Consider the following 13,149-nt stretch of genomic DNA (forward strand, 5'->3'; position numbering starts at 1 on the left):
CTATACATAGATACGGGGATCAGAAGAGTATTGGAAGGAAACTATTGGCGTTGAACATGATTAGTACTCTTATCGGCATCTTTTACCTTCAATTGTACCGTGCGATGATCTATATAGATCCCAACAGTGTAATATAATAGAAGGTTTTCAATCTCACTGGCCCTTCAATCGGAGATTGAAAAGGGATCAGTAGTTTACTGTCTCTCATAATGGCTTAACTTCTTTAACCAGGATAATCATTGTCTTAGTGTAAAATTGAAATATAAGATATTTTTAATTGAGTTAATTATACTTTTAGTATCTTTACTTTGAGAAAGTGTGCAAATTAATATTTAATGATATAAAACATATAATTTGCATCTTGAACTTTCAAAGAATATATCATTTTAATTTAAATTCTAATATTGTTGTTAACTCACTTATATGGTATTTAGTAAGTATAATTTTGTTATATGTTTATTATTTGTTAAATAAAAATATTAAATATTTTGTAAAAACTTTCACATGAATGTCATGTGACAAAAAATGATATCTTAAACAAGTTTTATAGTTTAGGTAAAATATATATTTTAAATTTATATTGAAAAAATATTGATAATATGTGTGGGAAACATATAATTTGATAATATTTATCAAACGTCACATATATACGCTGATAAGATATAATGGAATTAGAGTTTGAATTAATATGATACATAATATGAATGTTTAAGGCATAAATTATATGTAATATTTGAAAGTTTAAAGTATAAATTGTATATATTTTTTAATTATCAATTTATACATTTTTTCAAAGTTCAAGTACCAATATTATAATTAATTCTTTTTAATTATGCCAGTTGATCACCTTTGATTAAGCATTCAACTAACTCATTTTCAGACATACTAATAACTATTTTTGGTTAAATAATTGCTATTATATTTATCACTGCATTTACTTATATTACATACCCCCCACCGCTATAGTATTCAATATCTTTATTATAGCACTCAATCTAATTGTTATAATAATTAATTTCATCATCACCAATATTTTTAATCTTAACTGAAACTAGTCTCACGACCTAACAGCTGCTTTGAGTCGCTGCCAATTCATGTGTTAAGAGAACATTGTTGCACTAACGTCACTCGCAAGTTTCCCAAACATAAAAGCAAACATATGAACTTATTGTCCGAATAAAAGAACTGCTCCACTTTCTTGGTAGACACCACAAATAGACACTAGTTGTATCAACAAATGTTTTTTTTGCCACTTCATAAGAAAAAAAAAAAACATCTTTCGTTTCTAAAAGAAAAACAAAATAAAAGTCCTAAATGGGATAGGCAGATTCAAACTGCAACTAACTCAAGTTAAATATAGGTCACTGAAAACTTTCTAATGCTAATTATCAGAGAGGAGAGACGGAGCCTTTTAATAATTTCATGTCTCGAGCAGTTAAGTGATATTTTACAAGTGAAATAGAAACAAAACTGGACACTCACATCCACCCAACAAATTCTAAGAAAGAATAAAAGCAGGACTACTCACTTATCTTCTCAAAACAACTACAAAGACACATTCCTGTGGACTGCTGTCCAAAAGAAAAACTACAAAAAATAAAAAATAAAAAATACAAGAAACAAAAAAAAGTGCTACAATTCCCAACAAGAAGAAGAAGAAAAAGAAAAAAATTCGGTAATACAAGCTTTCATGCCTACAAGGGGAGTAAATTTCACTCCCCAATTGATAATTGTCATTCTCTAATCAATGAAACTTCCCCTCTATTCCAGGGAAAACACTATCCAAGAGACTGCACATCACTCATGCAATGGCAACTATACAAATTACCACATTGTTGGCGAGCTTCTTTTGTTATGATAAAGCTTCTGTTTTCAGTAACTGCGGAATTGACAAAGACATTGGGTACAATTTCCCAACTGCCACTTCTTCTTCCCAAACTTGAGTGTCTAGTGTCAGATTGAATTGTAGGAGCCCGATTATCTGAACCCAGAATAGAATCAACCTCCAAGGTAGTATGAGGAGGGCCATTGCTCCCTCTACTGCAGATGTCCTCGTCAATTTCCTCGATATTACGTCGCTGGGAGATCTTCAATAGATCTTCACCGATCTCCAGATCATCCTCAACCTTCAAACGTGGATCTCCACCAAGATCTTCTGCTTCTGCTTCCCTGCTACTTGGTAAAGTAGGTCTTGGTATCTCCTCTTGAACAAAAGCCCGAAAATTGCTCTTTGAGGGCTTGACCTTTGTGCAAAATACCTCAAGAAAATTACTCAGACAACCCCGATTGTAAACATTGATTCTCTTGTCAGCCCTATAACGAAAATTTTCATAGGTCGTCTGGAAGACATGAATGTACATTAGTTAAACTCCTAAAATACTCGTGGAATTAAACAAAAATGTATCTTTCTTATACACTACACAAAATGCAAATCGTGCTATTCTCCTCCCACTCAAAACACACCCTCTATTCCCAACTTTTTTGAGCAAGATTGAAGGCCTAAAACTTACTAATATATTTCATCAGTGGATATTTTTCCATATTTATGTGCCAAACTCTCACAAGATAGGAGGGCAAAAAAAAAAACAATATAAGACTTGGGTCAATTTTTATCGTACTTAAATCAAGCTCTATATATGTGCCTTTCAAAAATAAAATAAAATAAAGATCTGTGATTTGAAATAATTGAGATCAAACACAACTTAAATCATCATACAGCAACCAGGAGAAGTTTAACAGACCTGGTTTGTTCCAATGAGGTACAAGTGAAACCCAGTGAGCCCACCTACAAACCACAGAGAAATGAAACAATATGCCATTAGTATGATAGATGGAGGAGATTCCTTCATGGCTTTCCAAACTATTCCATGGTGATCATCCATCAGAACCTTGATGTACAATGCTGACATGGAGAACACGTAGATGCAGAGAAGAGTTGCTGAAGAAACGAACAAAAAGAAGTACCGGAAATTGCGCTGCTCATGTACACAACAGTCAGCCTCCTAACAGAACACTGCTCAACAGCAGCAAGCAAGAAACGTTCAGACCAGTATCAATAAACAGGTTTATCTGATAAACAACATACCAGTCCAATGCATTGCCCCACCCAAGGTCAATGATGATCAAAACGCTCCACACAATTGTTGCAAACAGAACAGTGGGAGCAACGGGGAGGGGGATAAAGCATGCATGTGTCACAATACTTCACGCGCACATGAATTCCATTAACCATAACTTCCTTGGTTCGAGGGAACTGAAGGCTGGGTGTTTGCCTGTTGCCAACCTCATCTGAAACAAAAGAATCATAGCGGAACTCCTCCTCTGGGGGATGTGAATTGCGTGGAATGATTCCTGGGTCCTGGGCTGATGTGAGGAAAAGAAGAATCAATACCTATCAAAATAAACTGTGCTATTAAAATCAATAGCAACTTGGACAACCCAAAAGAGAAAGTTAACAAAAATAAGAGACAAAAGGTTATCCAAAAGATATACTAATTTAAAAATGCATTTGCCATATAAAAAGGGGCTATCCTAGTCTTATCTAGATCAGAGAAGGCCAAGCTTCTACAATAACTTCATTTCCAGTACAAAATCTGCAGTTGATCCAGATCAAATGAAAGGGTTCCAATGTATATTTCACCAAAAGATCAAATGAAACGGTTCCACTGTATATTTCACCAAAAAATATTTTAAAGTTCAGATCATTATCTTCTAAATTGGAACATAAAAGTTCACTTAGACTAAATCGTGAAAATTTAATTTCGATAAATGTCCATGAAAATTTTGTTCAGAAAATTTATAACAGAAATATAACTGTTAAGAAATCCTAACAATTATAAATTGGCACCTAGTCTTATCCAAAATTTGCAGTTCATGAAGTTCTTAAAAAATCATTAACTCAGCTGGGATCCAGGGTGATCACCCCAACAGTGCTTGTTCTAAAACCTCGTAAAAGAATTCAAGCAACAGGTAAAAGGAGATGACTTACATAGATAGTAAAGACAATTGCTACCACCAGAATTGCATATCCTGCATTGTATGGAGAAAATGGATGCCAAAGATGCCTTGCAACAAATACACAAAAGATAATAACAAGAACAGTGAGCAGCGATAAGGTAACAAGCAGAGACCTAGCAACTGGCCCAGATATCAACCTCCCACCAAGGATAAACTTCTGCAAAATGTATACAGAAGAGGATCTAAATGCTGAATGACATTCAAGGATGATCAATCTGGACTGAAGACAGCAAAAGATAAAATGAAGAACATCAACTGTCCTATCACATTTCCATATTTTAACACCACCGTTCTCTATGTTTTCCACAATATTGCACCCCATTTATTCAGTTTCGGTCCTGGTTAACCTACAGCCAACCATCCTAAAGTACTCTTCAAAATTTAACTTTCATTTACCTCTAACCTAAGTCTCATCTTCTAATAATATCATTTGCAAATAGCATTTACAAGGATACCATCTTGAATATATTTGGTAAGTTTATCCATGACTGGCACCAAGAGTGAGGACTTAAATTAGATCCCTGTTGTAAATGTGTGATAATAAGAAACTTAGTATTTTTAAACAGTTCCAACACTTGTTACTGCTTCACTCTAAGTATCCTCAATAACATCAATACATAGCTAAGAAATACTCCTTTATCATATAACATCCACCACAAGATCCTAACTAATTAACTAACAAAATGAGGGAAGAAATTAAGCATTACATCCAAGTTTTTGTTTTTACTTCAAAGTATAAGGCGAATAAACGCTTTAAATATTTTAAATGTTGTTTACTAGTTATAAATTTTATAAAATTTTCCAAAGGGAATAACATCAATTGCAGAGAGATTATTGAACAAGCAAAATTCCTAGACTAAATAAATTCTATTTAGATCAAGAGTTGAGCATTTAGATCAATACATTGCTTTTACAAGCCCACAGAAGTAGGCAGGGTGAGATCCAGAAAATTGACTCACTGGGGGCATACATATTAAAAAATTATGCTAAATTTTTATAAAAATATAAAGACAACTAAGATAAACTTTATCAAACTATAAAATCCAGAGACCAAATTTCCATTTATTTTTTATTAACTGTTTTAGTGGCAAAGGCTTAAATATTAAGCACATAGTCAAGTTGTATGAACTCTATTTAATTATCAATTTAACTATTGCAATTGCTTTAGGAAGCAAAATGCAAAGGAAAAGAAAACACTTAGATACAAGAACAAACAGGATGGTCTTCATATTGCCATTATTTGTTGGTTAGTAAACAATTATTTTTCATTATTACTTAACAATTTAAGTCTTTTGGCTGAGTGGTTTTTAAAATAATAACAAATGATCCAAAATGTGAATCCTAGCGATGCAAATATCACCTTTCATTTTTTTTACCTAGGGCAAAATTAAAATTTGCAATAAGATTTTGAGTATTATTATACCATATGATAAAATTTCAGGAAGTGGGGGCAAATCCCCCATGGCTACCACCTTAAAGCTATTTGTTAGCTTTTTAGGTGAGATGGTGATCCAAGAGGGGGTGAATTGGATTTCTCCAAATTCTTCCCAAACAATGATTTCAATATAGTTGAATGAAAATTAAAACAATAAGCACTTTTGATGGAAATATAACGCAAACAATAACAATTAATGAACCTAAAATCAAATATAAACAATAATAAATTGTAAGAAGATAGGGATAGAAAAATCAAACGTAATGATTTATAAAGGTTCGGTCCTTCTCCATAAGGCACTTACGTCCTCTCTTCTTGGTTGTCCACACCAAGGTTTCAATCCACTATTCTTGAAATGAAAATACAACCTATCTTTTTCTTTCTAAGGCTTAAGATAGAAACCTCTACCTTTTGTAGTTTTTTACTCAATCTCATTATAAAGCTCTCAAGAGGATACCTGACATCTTGTTCTCTTCCACCCTTGTATGTCAAACTTAATTTTGCAAACAATAGAACAACCTCTCTAAGGCTAAGTATTTGCTAAGTTTAAGTACAAGAAAATGATGAATGAACAACAAATATAATTTGGATACAATAAATACAAAGATATAGACTTTAAAGCTCTAAAAACTCTTGATTATTTGAGAGAATGAAAATATGGCTTGTTGGTTCTTGTTCTCTTTATGCATAAATCCTCTTGGTGTGTTGGAGTACCCAATATATAGAGAAATTGAAGAAGTAACCGTTGGGGAAGATTGGGAAGTGAAAGTAGCAGTTGAATGCATGAAAAAAATAGCTGTTGGTATGATTCCGCCCAGACCCGATCAATCCCTTCCTTAAGGGGATCGATTGGTTCAAATTTTATGCCATTTCATGCTTAAAAACATGACCCGATCGATCCTTTCCATGAGGGGATCGATCCTATCAATGGCTAGGTGATTGTCTCATATTTTACACTATACTTACTAATTTGATCATATCCTGAGTTATATAAATTCAAATCACAAACCGTTTGAAGATTTAGAAACTAAACTTAAAGGGCTTTCTATCCATATAAAATTCATCACCTAATTCCTTGAGTACGAATTATAGTGAATTTTTAAAATTACCCCTTTGCAGTTTTTTTGACAACTACAGAGTGTCTAGTAAAAATTCAAAATCTTTTCTTAGAAAATTTAGATTTAGATTTTGTTTAATCCATTAGAAAGTAGACTCAAAGAGCTTTCCAACCATATAAAATTCAAATATTAAAACTTTGTGAATTAGTACAAAGTAATATTTTATTTTGTGAATTAGAAAACTTTGTTCTTGTAAAATAGCTTTCTTAAGTTAATCTTTTTCCCTAAACTAATATTATCAAAATTGTATTAAAATCAAAAAAAATAAATTCACTTTAAAAACAACAATTGGACTTTCATTTAAGCTCAAATAAATAATCTTTAAATATAGATTTGGTTTGAGAAATATGAAACCAAAAAAGGTTTATTTGAACTTTGAAAATCATATTATTTATTTAGTACCAAAATATAAAACTTCAGAATATGTACTAAATAAATCTTTTTCAAAATTTTAATCAAGTTTATTTATCTTTTGGCATAACGGTTTTGGGACTGCCAGACGTAATGGGTTTTAAAATCGAGAAAAATAAAAAGGAGTCGCCACCAATCTTTGTTAGGGTGTGATTGGCCACCCAAAAGTTTATCTTTTTAATAAAACTATAAAAAAGGGTTTAAAGTTTATCAAAAAGATAAATTTTGGTCTACGAAAAATCAGGTTAGGTTCGGGAGTCGATTATGTGTGGGGAAGGATTAGCACCCCCACAACGCCCATAAATTAGTACCATTTAATTATGCGTTATTCTCGGTGATGGATAAAAATGGTTGACTTGAAATTTAATACTAATTTCCTTCGTTTTAAAAAATATTTTTGCTAAAGTTTTTATTTAGAAATATTGAGAAAATCTTTAAGTTAAAGAATTATCTTAAAATTCTCCAACATCTGGGTAGAATTTAAAATAACTCTTTTCGCTTAAGATTTAACACAACAATCCTTAAAATGAAATAACACTCTTTATAGAAAATTGTTGTTGACTCTCCAACATCTAGGCAGAGTGCTAAGAATTATTTATTTTGGAATGTTATTTTTTTATTTTATAATATCAAATTTTTTTTTTAAAATATATATTTTTTTTATTATAAAATATTTTATTACCAAGTAGTAAATAAAAATTAAAGACAGGATAATACAAATAATCTCTAATAATAACATGCTAACGTATGTATGCCAATGAATGTTATGTAGGATAAGATGCAATTTTAAAGTTGGATTCTTAAGTATAATGAGACCATCCCGACTCTCAAATATCTAGGCAAATCTTAATGCGACTATTTATATTTAAGATCTCAATTTACTGCTATACTTTTTATTTATTAATCTTATTATTAATGCAAATTAAGAAATCATGTGAAAAGACTTAACGAAGTAAAATTTCTTAAATACCCCGTCATCTAGGCGAAATTCAAGAACAAATTGCTTCAAATGGAATTTTCACACATGTCCTTAAGATTTTTAGGATATTTTGAGTAAGGGCTTGAGTAGAGGTTTTAAAGATTAAGGTTTCAAGATTTTGAAGATTCGAATTTTAAGGGTTTAGATTTAAGTTTTGAGGGTTTTAGGGTTTGGTTTTAAGGTATGAAAGGTTTAAGGTTTTGATTTTAGAGTTTGAAGAGGGTTTCAGTTTTAAAATTTGAGGTTTAGGGTTTTGATTTAAGGGTTTGGATTTTAGGGGTTTGGATTTAAGAGTTTAAAGGTTTGAGATTTCGGATTTTAGGAGGTTTTGGATTTTAGAGGTTTCAGATTTTAGGGGTTTGAATTTAAGGGATTTTGGATTTTAGGGGTTTCGGATTTTAGGGTTTCAGATTTTAAGATTTTGGATTTTAGGGGTTTTAGAAACCTAGGATTTTGAAAATTAAGAATTAGTGTTTAAGGTTTCGTTTTTAAGAAAATACGGACATCTATAAAAATCTCCAACATCTAAGCAGATTTTCGAAGTAAGTTCGATTTTAATAATTTTTTAAAATGAAAAAATTTCTTATATATTTCTTTTTATGAAAATTTATTAATAATAATTCCCCAACATCTAGGCGGAATTATTTTTTTAGAAAAATATTTTTTTATTCCCACCAACATCTAGGCAAGGAAAATAATAATAATTATTCTATTATTATTTTTTAAAGCATTTTTAATATATATATTTTTAATTATTATCTTACTTATTTTCATTTTTATTATTATTAAAACAATTAAAAAACTTATCATAACAAATTTAAAACTTATCATGCATAAATATATAAAAAAAAATACTTAAAATAACAAAAATAATAATATATAAAAAAAATTCAAAAATTTAAAAAAATTTTTTTTTTACTAAAATTCATCGCAATGCTCCTTTCGGTCTCTTGAGTTTAGATTCAAGGTCTTTTTTGGGAGAATAAGCCCCGATCGACGTAGTTTGAGGTTTGAACTTTTCTGAGTTTTCTATTTCTTTTTTTTTTTTTGTAAAATGAAGACTGATATGATTTTTTTGTTCTTGCAGGGAGCTTCGACGTTGAGGTTCCTCCATACGGAGAAGACTGTGTTGTTTGTTTTTTTTTTTTTGCAGCGTCACTCCCTCCCTTTTTTTCCTTTTATGGTTTGACCAGAAGCTCTATTTATAGAGCTTCTACCATACATGGTATAGGGCTCGACATGGGTTGCAAGCACGAGCCTTATGCCCTTTTTATTATTTTTTGTTTGATCTGACAATGAGGGTAGTAAATAGGGTATGAGTAGTAGGAAAAAAAGGCAGTGATATGGGTGATTAGAGGGGTGGGGTAAGGTGGTAGGGTATGGTGGCAGTAAATAGGGTATAGAGCCTTATGCCCTTTTTATTATTTTTTGTTTTGTTCTATTTTTTTAATAATTAATTGATTTTTAATTTTAATTAAACCAATTTATTATTATTATTATATATAATATATATATATAAAATATACCAAAAAAAATCGATGTCTATAGCTGTTCATCTTTACACATTACTGAGAATCAAGAATATGACAAAGATAAGGACAACGATTTTGTCCAGAAGCAAATTGTGGATTTTTCTAAAGTTTTTCTTTTGTTTTTCTTTTGATGAATTTTTTAACCACAGTTCGAGTGATAAAGAAAATGACCAAGATGACATCGCGAGTCAAAAAATAAGGAATCAATTAAGGCAACATCACAAGTCGGATAATAAAGAAAATGATCGAGGTAACACCGTAGGTAAAGGAATAACAAGATCAGGATTGAACTTAGATTGAATCACAAGTCAAAATATAAAGAGACTGAGATTAAAGCACGAGTCAGAAAAAAAAAACAATCGAGATTAAACTACGCTTTTGGATTAAAGAAATCGAGATTGAACTGCGAATTAGAATAACGTCAACTTGGATTGAATCACATGTCAAAAAATAAAGAGATCGGTATTAAACCACGAATCAAAAAATAACAACAATTGAGATTAACAGAGATTAAACCATGAGTCAGAAAATAACAACAATTGAGATTAAACTGCGATTTTGGATTAAAGAAATCGAGATTGAATCGCGAGTCAGAATAACGTCAACTTGGATTGAATCACAAGTCAAAAAATAAAGAGACCGGGATTAAACCATGAGTTAGAAAATAACTACAATCAAGATTAACTTGCGATTTTGGATTAAAGAAATCGGGATTGAACCACGAGTCAGAATAACGTCAACTTGGATTAAATCACAAGTTAAAAAATAAAGAGATTGAGATTAAACCACGAGTCAAAAAATAACAACAATCGAGGTTAACCTGTGATTTTGGATTAAAGAAATTGGGATTGAACCACGAGTCAGAATAATGTCAATCAAGATTAAACTGTGATCTTTAGATTTAAAGAGATTGGGATTGAATAGTAAGTCAGAATATATAGAGATTGGGATTAGACCATAAATTAGAAAATAAGGAGATTGGGATTAAACTGTAATTCGAAAACTATAAAAATGATCAGGATTAAACCATGAGTCAAATATTAAAGATAACTGGGACTAAATTGTAAGTCAAAGAAATAAAAGCGACTAGGATTAAACCGTAAATCGAGAAGCTATAAGAATGATCGAGATTAAACCGCGAGTCAAAGATTAATGACGATCGAGACTGAACCGCAAGTCAAAGAAATAAAAGCCACTAGGATTAAACTGTAAGTTGAGAAGCTATAAGAAGGAACGAGACTAAACCACAAGTCAAAGATTAAAGATAACTGAGACTGAATCGCAAGTCAAAGAAATAAAAGAAACTAGGATTAAACCGTAAGTCGAGAAGCTATAAGAATGATCGAGATTAAACCACGAGTCAAAGATTAACGACGATCGAGACTGAACCGCAAGTCAAAGAAATAAAAATAACCATAATTGAGCTATGAGTTGAGAAATAGAGGATTGGGTACTCCATAAACCGACAGTTTGGTTTTAAGAATTATCTTAGAGGTAACATATTACCTTCAAGGCCATCATATTTGTTTTGAAAAAGAAGACTTCTTCTTGATGTTTCATAAAAAAACCTTTTATGCAACTTACCAAGAGGTATGCGATGCATGTAATAATTATGATGATTGAAAGGATAAAGATGCAACCAATGAATTATATCATGTGTTTTCATCCAAGTTAATTCAACTTTTGGTTCAATTCTTTCAATCTTTAAAAGCTGCTTCCAATAGTTCTGCCCTTCTAAGTCTTTTGATTTTCCTCTAAAAATCTTCGTCTTCTAGTAGACCCATTTAGTTTTTAATTGTTCTAAAAATCTTTTTTGAATTCTTTCTTTGTCTTTAGTGATCAATCAATCTCATTTCATTCTTTCTGACCCCATATTATTATTTCTGTCATCCTTATATTGCATTCTCTTTTTGAGCGATGCATTGGTCCATTATGAACTTTATCAATCATTATCTTAATTTTAAATGACAAATGCAATGATTTTCGGATCAAAATTGAGTGTGGAACACAGTCATTAATGGGTATTTTAGGTTTAGAAAGACAAAGATAAGCCTTTCGAGACACAAAGAACAATTAACTTAAAAGTATTTCAAGAACCAAATTACTAATTCTCTAGATAATGAACATTTGAATGACCTTAGCCTACTTAGACCAGGTCTTCTCCAAAAAATTATTACATTTACAATCTTATCACGTGTGATTTCATATGACCAATCCTTGCCCCATATCTGTGACTAATGGGAACTAGCCCCCTAAAAGTCATCTCCCTTAATTTTGGTGAGAATTCATCTATTTGGTGCCACTTTTTCATTCTTTGAAAGACCTTTTCAAGCTTCACTTTCATTCGAGTTGCCTTTTCAGGTTTTCAGCTTAAATGACACCTTTTGATTCAAACCACCCTTTTCGAGTTTTTAATCTGAATTGCTTTCTTCTTTTTTTTTGTTTATTTTTTCTCTTTTTTTGTATTTTTTCCTTTTTTTCTTTTTTTTAAGCAGAATATTTTTTAATAGTGTTTGAATTTACAGGATTTAGCAATTCATCACAATCCATTTCTGTAAGGATCGGAGCTCTACTAGAAAAGACTTTTTTTACCACATATGGACCTTCTCAATTAGGCGTCCATTTTCTTCTATTGTCATGCTGACATGGCAAAATCCTTTTCAAAACCAATTCGCCCTCGCGAAAGCATCGGGGTCGTATCCTTTGGTCATGTGCTCGCATGATTCTTCTTTGATACATTTGTCTATAACTAAGTGCTGAGAGCCTTTTCTCTTCAATAAGATTCAGTTGCTCAAAATAATCCTGAGCCCATTCTGCCTCATCCAATTTTGTCTCCATCAACACCCTCAGAGAAGGAATTTCCACCTCAATCGATAATACAGCTTCCATCCCATACACTAGTGAAAATGGGGTGGCCCCTGTGGAGGTTCGGATTGATGTTTTATAGGCAAGCAAAGCAAAAGGTAACTTTTCATGCCAATCTTTATATGTGTCAGTCATTTTTTCTAGTATTCTCTTGATGTTTTTATTCGCAGCTTCCACTGCACCCTTCATTTTTGGGCGATATGGTGTTGAATGATGATGCTTGATCTTAAACTGTGCAGATAATTCTTTCATCATTTTATTGTTCAAATTGCTAGCATTATCTAAGATGATCTTTTTTGGGAGCCCATACCGATATATTATCTCTCTTTTTATAAATCTACACACCACTGATCGTATAATACTAGCATATAAAGCTGCTTCTACCCATTTTGTAAAGTAATCGATTATCACAAAGATATATCATGCCTATTTGAAGCTTTTGGGGTTATGGGTCCGATCACATCCATTCCCCACATGGAGAAAGGCCATGGTGGTGCCAAGATGTGTAACGAGATTGGAGGGAAATGAATTTTATCTGCCTAAATTTGACATTTGTGACACTTTCTAGCATAACTGATACAATCATTTTTTATTGTAGACCAGTAGTAACCAACTATCATAATCTGTTTGGCCATTATATGCCCGTTAGCATATGTTCCACAAACTCTTTCGTGTATTTCTTCAAGTATCCTTCTTGCTTCCACAGCATTGATGCACCTTAGCAAAATTTGATCTCAACTCTTTTTATATAAGATTTTTCCATCAAGCACAAAACTTACTACTAATCTTCAA

At 31.7% G+C, this 13,149-nt stretch overlaps 1 pseudogene; it reads right to left on the reverse strand.

Moving 5' to 3' along the window:
- Positions 1-1,040: 1,040 nt before the first annotated feature.
- Positions 1,041-4,452, reverse strand: LOC111300138 (protein S-acyltransferase 8-like; annotated as a pseudogene).
- Positions 4,453-13,149: the final 8,697 nt, after the last annotated feature.

This window comes from Durio zibethinus, chromosome 3, assembly GCF_047325235.1.
Source record: "Durio zibethinus cultivar Kanyao isolate XHJ-2024 chromosome 3, ASM4732523v1, whole genome shotgun sequence".
NCBI lineage: Eukaryota > Viridiplantae > Streptophyta > Magnoliopsida > Malvales > Malvaceae > Durio > Durio zibethinus.